At 41.1% G+C, this 8,054-nt stretch overlaps 1 protein-coding gene across 2 annotated transcripts in view; it reads left to right on the top strand.

Annotated features, from left to right (window-relative positions):
* SIPA1L2 (signal induced proliferation associated 1 like 2) overlaps window positions 1-8,054 on the top strand; it is a 255,321-nt gene that overhangs the window by 142,207 nt on the left and 105,060 nt on the right. The gene's annotated exons all lie outside the window — the stretch shown is intronic.

Below are 8,054 nucleotides of genomic sequence, written 5' to 3' on the forward strand. Positions count from 1 at the left end.
GGAAGTTTCCTCTCCTTTCTAGCAACAATAATAACAACTGACAGTGATTTAAAGCCTATAAAATAGTTTACATTCGTATCTCTGCTGGACATTAAAACAATTCTGCGAGCCAGACACAATTGGTGTTATTATCCCCATTTCATAGCTGAAACAGTGGAAGCTCAGAGAGGCTTAAGAGACTTTTTTGTGGACACTGTTAATAAATATGCAAAGTGGGATTCAAATTTAGGTCAGGGATGGGGAACCTGTGGCCTGGAGGCTACATGTGGCCCTCTAGGTCCTCAAGTTTGACCCTTTGACTGAATCCAGACTTCACAGAACATGAGGACCAGAGGGCCCCCTGTGCCCTTGAGGCCTCAGATTCCCCTCTCCTGGTCTAGGTTGTTGTGATTCCAAGGGCATCTTTCTGTCTCTTGTACTATCCTGCCCTTCTTTCTACCAAGGTGTGTTTATCATTAATGTTAAGATATGGGGGCAGCTAGTTAGCGCATTGATTAGAGCACTGGCCCTGGAGTCAGGAGGATCTGAGTTCAAATTTGGCCTCAGATACTTAACATGTGCTGGCTGTGTGACCTTGGACAAGTCACTTAACCCCAATTGCCCAGTCTTCCCCCCCCCCTCAAAAAAAAAAGGGCAAAAAGATGTTAAGATATGACTCCAAACTTATTTCTCCTTAAAGGGTTTTTCTTGATTAGCTAAAGGTTGATACTCCCAAGGCGCTTGAATTTAGGGTCATGGGTTGCCACCATCAAGGTCTGTACCACCCAGTCGATGAATTTTTTTTTTTTAAGCAATTGGGGTTAAGTAACTTGCTCAAGGTTACACAGCTAGTTATTTCTGGGTATGGTGCTAAGTGTCTGAGCCCAGATTTGATCCCCAGGTCATCCCAACACTGGGGCCGGTGCTCTTACTCGCTGTGCTACCTGGCTGCCCCGATGAATGTTTTTTTAATCTAACTAGGTAGCGCATGTATTAAAGTACGCCAGATTTGTTTTGTTTGGGAATTGAATTACTTTTGGAGAAACACATTCCTGGTTAATTTGGACCAGGTAGTTCAGAGAATCGGTCCTCTCATCTAAACTGAAATCAGATTGATTGGCCAACCCTTGTCTCTATCAAAGTCACTTTGCTTGATTTGCTAGATGAGTCTTGGACTCCTGGATGCGGGACTGGTTTTTATATTATTTTATTTCTTTTATTTTTGAAGAACCAGATTTGTCACAGGCAAGTGATGATAAAGCAAGACAGTGAAGTTAGAAAACCATGCAAGGTATTATTGAAAGAAGAATGGATTTGGAGCTAGAGTGCTTAGGTTTTAATCCTACTTCTGATACTTTCTAGCTCTGTGATCATGGGCAAATCATTTAACCTTTTTAAAGGGTAAAAGGGGCATAATAATACCTGTTATACCTACTTCATGGGGTCGTTGTGAGGATCAAATGTATATGAGACACTAAAAAGTGCTATATATAAGTGATTGGTGGTGGTGGTGGTGGTGGTGGTGGTGGTGGTGGTGGTGGTGGTGGGTATTATTAGGTCATACAGTTAAGTTTGTGCTTCATATTTTTCTCAGCCTTGGAACCAGATGGTTTCTAAGGGCTCTTATAACTCTCAAGCCCGTGATTTTCACAGTTTGCATCTTCTCTGCTGCCCACATTCCTAACTCATTGTACCAACAACGCAGCATTCACAATGCCTACAGTAACTGTAAATATGCTGATATAGTTATTAATCAAAAAATGTAACAGGCTCTCTACATGGGGGGTATAGCTAGAACATTTATTCAAATACCTAAAAATTGAATCCCCAAACCAGAAAGTCCAAGCCATCACAGTGGTTATGAAGTCGGCACATGTAGTTAATGTAGTAAACACCCACATTCTCAAGCCTTCAAAACAGAACAGGCTACCTCAAGCAAAGATCCTCCCTTCCTCACTCATGGCAACTGCTCAACATCCACACAGCTTTCTCCCAGCAGCTCTGGCCCCCCGCAGTTCCCGTCCATGGCAGTCCTCAGCAGGAGTCTTTAGTAGAAATTCTGGCTGGCTCAAAAAAAAAGGGAGTTTGTGCCACAGCTGCTGCTTCCAGTCACTGCATTGACTCTAGTTTGGCTTCAGCTTCCTCTTACCCCACCCCTTCCTGCTATGTCCGCAAGTTCAAGGGGCATGGAAGACCTTCAAATCCCATAACCATTACCCTCATCCCCAGCCACCTCCTCACATGTCTCAGGAATTTGAATGGGGTCCTAATCTTAATATCTGAAGAGCTTTGGGGCCCTGTCCTCTCCTTAATCCTTCCTTTGTAACTAGGTGAGGTTATTGAGTTGCATGGTAGCACTTACCTGAGTACTTGGAAGAAGAGACTGGTTTCTCATCAGGAATTTCATCCCTCCTGGAGTTACATCAGATCCAGGCAAATTCTCCTTTGATTAGGGCAATAGACTGCCATTGGACTAAGCTTCCTTTTATTCGTAGTGTTTGTCCTCTGTAACCTCTCAGCTACTCTTGTCTTTATCTCTTTTCTTTTCTACATTTCTTTCCTCTCTTTCCTTTTCCCCTTCCTCTCTTTTCTTTCCTCCCCTCCCCCTTTCCTTTTGCTTTCCCCTTTCTTTTCTCCCTTCTTCCTCTTTTCCCTTTCCTTTTCCATCTGCTCCTTTTCCCCTTTCCCCCTCTCTTGTTTCCTTCCCCCCTTTCCTGCTTTTTCTGCCACCTCCCCTTTTTCCTTTTCCCACACTTCCCAGTCTTCTGTCAGTGCCACCCCACCCCCCCATCCCCCCCACCCTGCCCCGTGTCTCTTCAGTAGCAGGGAGAACCAATGGCATCCTCTCTGGTATCATTCTCTCTCTGCCAGGCATTGGAGGTTACTGCTCTGTGCCAGCTGGTCTGAGGAGGAGAAGAGGGGGTCTAGGGAAAGTAGACTGCAAGCTGTGCCTCATTCCTCTCTACTTCCTTTTCCAGTGTAGTTGATGGAACTCTGCCCCTGTTTCTTGTATATATAGCTCTTCCCAGTGGCCCAGTGGGGAGTGAAAATGAAATTGGCTCCAGTAGCACCAGTTGCAGCTTTTGCTGATTTCCCTGGAAGCAGAGAAGGCAGCCCAGTGTCTTGAATAGGTAGTAAGTAGTACAATGAGGGCAAGAAGGGAAGGAAATGGGAGACTCCCCCTAACCCCACATGGCCTTTTACTATGAACACTCACAAGCTGTGGCACTGTTGTCTTAAAACATGCAGTCAGGCACGGCCTGGAAGAGCTTCAGAGGGTTTGACTGGCACTTTTGTGCTCACACCCCCCAGGTGAGGACCACTGCAGGATGGCTGACAGGTAAGTCTAGCTGGAATCTCCGTGACACTCCTCACAATGGATTGCTTATTGAAGCCTTAGTTTTCATTTTCAGGGGAAGAGAAGAATTTCTAATCACTGGAAATTATTGAAACTGACAGACTTGGGGTCAGGGGGGAACATGATGTGGTTTATTAAGCAGTTAAATATCAGAAGGCTGTTTTTGCTGAAATATCATCTTATAATAAATGTAATCACAACGGTTCTGCGCTGATTTTGCACCAGGACTGATGAAAGAGGAATGATTTGCCAGATTAATCTGTGCTTCAGAATCTCTTGTATGACTCTCAGCTTCCCTTTAGGTTTTTTTCCCCCCACCTGTGAAATGAAACTCTTTAGCTTTTTTCTCAGGCAGATGCTAAGTCCCATCTTACTGTAAACTGTCTTTACTCCTTTCTCTACTGCCACTGTCTTGAGTTCAGGTACTCACTACACATTTCATTAATCTCATTTTAGTGATATTTTGTGTTTTTACAGAATGTTAATTTCTAGATCTATCTTTCATATCCTCTACCCAACAAACTGTCTGTTGTAACAAAGATTTTTTTAAAAAGTGGTTTAGCAGAAGCAACTACCTCTTCAACCATATCTAATAGTATATACAGTATTCCATACATCAATAATTTACTATCCATAAGGAAGGGAAGGGGATTTGTTTTCTCTCTATGCTCCTCTGAATTTTTAATATTCATTTTTGGTCTAAACACAGTAATATTTCATTACATTCCTGTTCCACAGTTTGTTGGGAAATCAATGGGCACACATACTACCTGTTAAGATTATTGCAATAACCTCTGAGTGCAACCTTTAGGTCATCTTACATTTCCTAATGCATAAATCTCATTGTGTGTTTTTCCTGTTCTGAAACTTTCACACTTTACTAATGAAGGTCAAACTCACCTTGGCATTTGAGAATCTCTGTAGTAAGGCCTCTTCTCTTCGAGTGTTACATCTAAGTTGGTCTAGTGGCCATTTCCCAGAGATGTCCCACACTTGACTGACCCTTTGGTTATAATACTTGTTTCCCTCCCCCACTCCCCATTGTAATCTCTGTCACTTAAAAAAACCCCATCTGTCCTTCAAGGCTCAGACAAAATTCTGCTTTCTCCAATAGTGTCTTCCTTGCTTCCCAACAAGAAAGCCACCCCTTCTATAAACTCTGATAGTACATTAAAAACTCCATGCTTTTTCACTGTATATTTATTTTAGCAAGATGTCTTCTTCTTTAAGGGCAGAAAATGCATCTTATACATCTTTGTCTACCTCCTTGGTACCTAGCACCATAGGATATATTCAGCAGACTGTCTTATTGATTTGAATTTAATTTCTCTCTTTCTATTATATATATACATGTATATACACGTTCTTATACACACATAGTCTGTGAATTATTAAGCTATGATATAGATTAATGTATGATCTGCTCTAGAACAAGTCTATTCACTTTTTCCCTAATTTTTATTTGTTGCAGGGAAGCGGGCTTTTTGTCCTCTGCTCTTGGAAGTTATGTAGCAGGGTCACTATGCAATAGTATGGACATTGCCAGATGACAGGTGGAATAATTCCTAGGAAATAGTTACTTGTTTGTATCCTCATGGTTAGGAAATCCAAAGCCTTAAATGTGGCATGACATCCAGTGCCTGTTTAATATGGTTAGTAGTCTTTGCATTTTCTCTAAATGTTCTTCCTTATGGAGCCATTGGTTAATTAGCCATTGAACTTGATTTTTCTAAGCCTCATGTCACATGTTCACTCCCAGCTCTACCATTTTCTGCTAACTTATTTGATTGCGGGCAAGTCACTTAATCTTTCAGAACTGTTTTCCTCTGTAAAATGGGGGTAATATTTGTATTACCTTCCTCACAGTGTTATGAGAAAAGTTCTTGGCAACTTTTGATTGTAAGTAGTTATTAACCCTGGACGGTATAGTATCACTGAAGGTGAGGATGGAGAATATTATACCATTAACTATTCTCTACCACCACCTAGCCCCCCAAAAAAGAAATCTAAAACTCATTTTTTCTTGGTTCTGACTACTTTTACCATATCACATCTCAAGATGGTTTTTAATCATCAGGCAATGGCTACCAGCCTCTTTTCATTACTTTTGCTGCAAAAGGCAAGTCACATTAGCTGTCCTTCCTTTGGGAGGGCTAGGACTAGTTTATAAATAAGACTTGATTTTCTAAAAGAAAACGTGTGTCCACACTGGTGGTCCAGAACTGAAAGAGTAGTACTTGTTTTTAATGGATTAAAGATGGGGAGAAGCAGAAACAGAGAACATCATATGTTGGGAAAGTCCCCTGGGAGAGTTATCTAGAGAACAGTCTGCCACAAAATTCTAAACTCATTCCTTAGGTTTAGATAATGTGACAGTTGTAGACTAGGGTATACTTTTACATATCAGATGTACCTTAATGCAGGAGGAGACTTGGTTGCATTTGCTTTCAATTTCATGCCCACTGGCATTTTATAGGTAACTTTTCTTTGGGGTTTGTATGCAGTGGTTGGAGAAAATTAATACGGAATTGGATGCTATTAAATTCACATGGGTTAACAGAGCACCATCTTACAATAGTACTTTTCTAACTAACATAAATTCCTTTCTTGGTAGACGTAACTGACTTGATTCTTGGGCTTTTTGCACCACCATGCCTTCCACACACAGCTCCTGTTGCATTCCAGAGGAGCTCTGAGCAGAGAGGAACTGCTCAGCTCTACCTGAGAATATAGGTAGTATGAACCATCATTGTATTAGTTCCATGTGATGGAAACTAGAGGAAAAAAAAACATTGGAAGCTGATTGTTCTGGTCTTGTGTGCATGCATGCTTTAGGAGCCCTTTTCACATGAAATCTTGAGGAAAAAGGTGATCCTATAAATCTTAACCAAAAGCCTCCCATTTGAGGGATTACTTCTTATTTGCAACATTTTGGTCCTTTGTCTCAGTCTTCTCAGGAAAGCAGATTGCCTTGATCTTCAGCAGGAAGATGAGGTTATTTCTTAGCACTGTAATAATAATAATAATAGTGTTGGTAGTGGTAGTAGTAATGGTAAAAATAGCTAGCATTTATACAGTGCTGTAAGGTTTGAAAAGTACTTTTCAAATATTATTTCATTTGATCCTCTCAGTCTTGGGAGGTAGGTGCTATTATTAGGTCAATTTTACAGATTAGGAAATTGAGACAGTGGTTAAGCAGCTTACTCAGGGTCATAACCCTGGGAAATCTCTGAGGCAGGATTTGAATTCGAGTCTTCTTGATTCCAGGTTCTACCCTACTGTCCACTGTATCACTTTGAGCAAATCTTGCTAATCTCAAGTTGGGCAGTTCTATTTTTGCATACTCAGAACCTAAGAAATACAGTCTGGGGTATCCAGAAAGGTAAGTTAGAGGAAAAAACCTGGATTTATCCTTGAATCTAGACAATATTTATCGCCCTTGTCTCTCCGTTAGAAATAGTGCCTAAACATTCATTCTGCACTAAATTCATTTTTACATAGCCACAGAAGGGGCTTATATATGAGTCTCTCATTTGACTTGATAGTATGTGTGTTACTTGGGCAAATCATTCAAACACTGAGCCCCACTTTGCATCCCTGCAAAATGAGAATAATAATACTGGCCTACCTCACTGAGTTGTGTGGCAACTTGGCAAACACTACATGAATAGATCACGAGTCTTCTTTGGTTTTCCAACTGCTTGTTTCTTCCTCCCTCCTACTTCTTATAACCAAGAGTATTAATCACCCTTTCAATCATCACATATTAAATAAATACGTACTATGTGCCAGCCAGTGTTCTAGGCTCTGGGGCTTACAAGTATGAATAATGAGACAGCCTTTACAAGGAGCTTGTATCATCAGAGTCGTAGTGAGCAGTTACACTATCAGTTTTAAAATATCATCAACTGCATTTTTATGGTAAAGCTATACAGTTTTAGTCTTCATGAGATTTCAGTTCAATCAGTGTATATTAAGCATCATTCTAGGAAGATCCTAAACAGTGTCATCTGTACGTCTTCATTTCTTCATTTCCTTTCAGTTCAGTCGTGTTTCAGTCATGTCCCCATTGAGGATTTTCTTGGTAAAGATACTGGAGTGGTTTGCCATTTTCTTCTCCAGCTCACATGATGAAAAAGCAAAGGCAAACAAAGTTAAGTGACTTTTCCAGATTCACACAGCTTAGTGCCATGGGCCAGATTTAAACTCAGGAAAATGAGTCTTACCTGACTCCAGGCCTCACACTCTATGGACAGAGCCACCTAGCTGCTCTCCTCATCGAAACCTCAGTCCCATGGCCACAACACAAGTCATCTCTTCAAGGTTAACAGTGTTTTCTTAGCTGCTAAATCCAATGGCTTTTCTCAGTCCTCATTATCCTTTTATCTCTGGGCAGCTTTTGACACTGTTTACCATCCCTTTCCTCTTTGGTGATATATTTCTTTGACTTCTGAGACACTTTGTTTGCCCTTTTGATTTTCTTATCTGTCTGAATACTCCTCAGTATTTTTTTTTTTTTTGCAAGATCACCTTTCATCTCCCACCAGTTAAACATAGGTGACTTTGAAGGTTCTGAATTCTGACATCTTCTTCCTCCTTCTTCCTTCTTCCTCCTCCTCTTCCTCTTCCTCTTCCTCTTCCTCTTCCTCCTCCTCCTCCTCCTCCTCCTCCTTCTTCTTCTTCTTCTTCTTCTTCTTCTTCTTCTTCTTCTTCTTCT

Source organism: Petaurus breviceps, unplaced genomic scaffold (assembly GCF_028583685.1).
Source record: "Petaurus breviceps papuanus isolate PSGF00001 unplaced genomic scaffold, PetGlider_PUasm1.0 90650, whole genome shotgun sequence".
Taxonomy (NCBI): domain Eukaryota; kingdom Metazoa; phylum Chordata; class Mammalia; order Diprotodontia; family Petauridae; genus Petaurus; species Petaurus breviceps.